This window comes from Sinocyclocheilus grahami, unplaced genomic scaffold, assembly GCF_001515645.1.
Source record: "Sinocyclocheilus grahami isolate Dianchi unplaced genomic scaffold, SAMN03320097.WGS_v1.1 scaffold9954.1, whole genome shotgun sequence".
Lineage (NCBI taxonomy): Eukaryota > Metazoa > Chordata > Actinopteri > Cypriniformes > Cyprinidae > Sinocyclocheilus > Sinocyclocheilus grahami.
The window spans coordinates 1-525 of record NW_015512949.1 but is presented as its reverse complement, the minus strand read 5'-3'; positions in this window follow the sequence as shown (position 1 = coordinate 525).

The following is a 525-nucleotide window of genomic DNA, read 5'->3' as shown; positions in this document are numbered from 1 at the left end:
TCAGACTGCAAAGTCACATCTCAGAGAAAATATAATTTATTTTGCCGCGGCGCAGCAGATTAAGCAGCGCCACTGTTGAATAGCCGAGCAGAAAACACCGGTACCAGGTGAAACAAGTTTGTTTTGCCCGTTTCTTTCAGAGGAGTTTTCCATAGATTAACAAGGCCGTCTAAAATTCATTGTGCTGAGTCCAGCGTTAACTCAAGAGCTCCTCTAATCAACTGAAGTACAAACTGCTGATAAATCTTTTATGGCAGTTTAGAGTTGCAGCCCTTGTTATAGCCCCAGTATAGTGTAACCCTTATATAGGCGCAATCGGGGTGCTTTCCCAAGCATGTATCGCTAGAAGAGACGTGTGATAGTCATGGTTATAATGCTTCATAAAAGCCATCTGTTTGGGAAGATCGGATCTGAAAGCGAATCAGAGAAGGAGAATTGTGAGCACAGGCATACCTCCAGACATTTTTTGTTTTTTTGGCACCACTCGCCAGGTTTGTTCATGCATATATGCTAATGCAGCGGCTA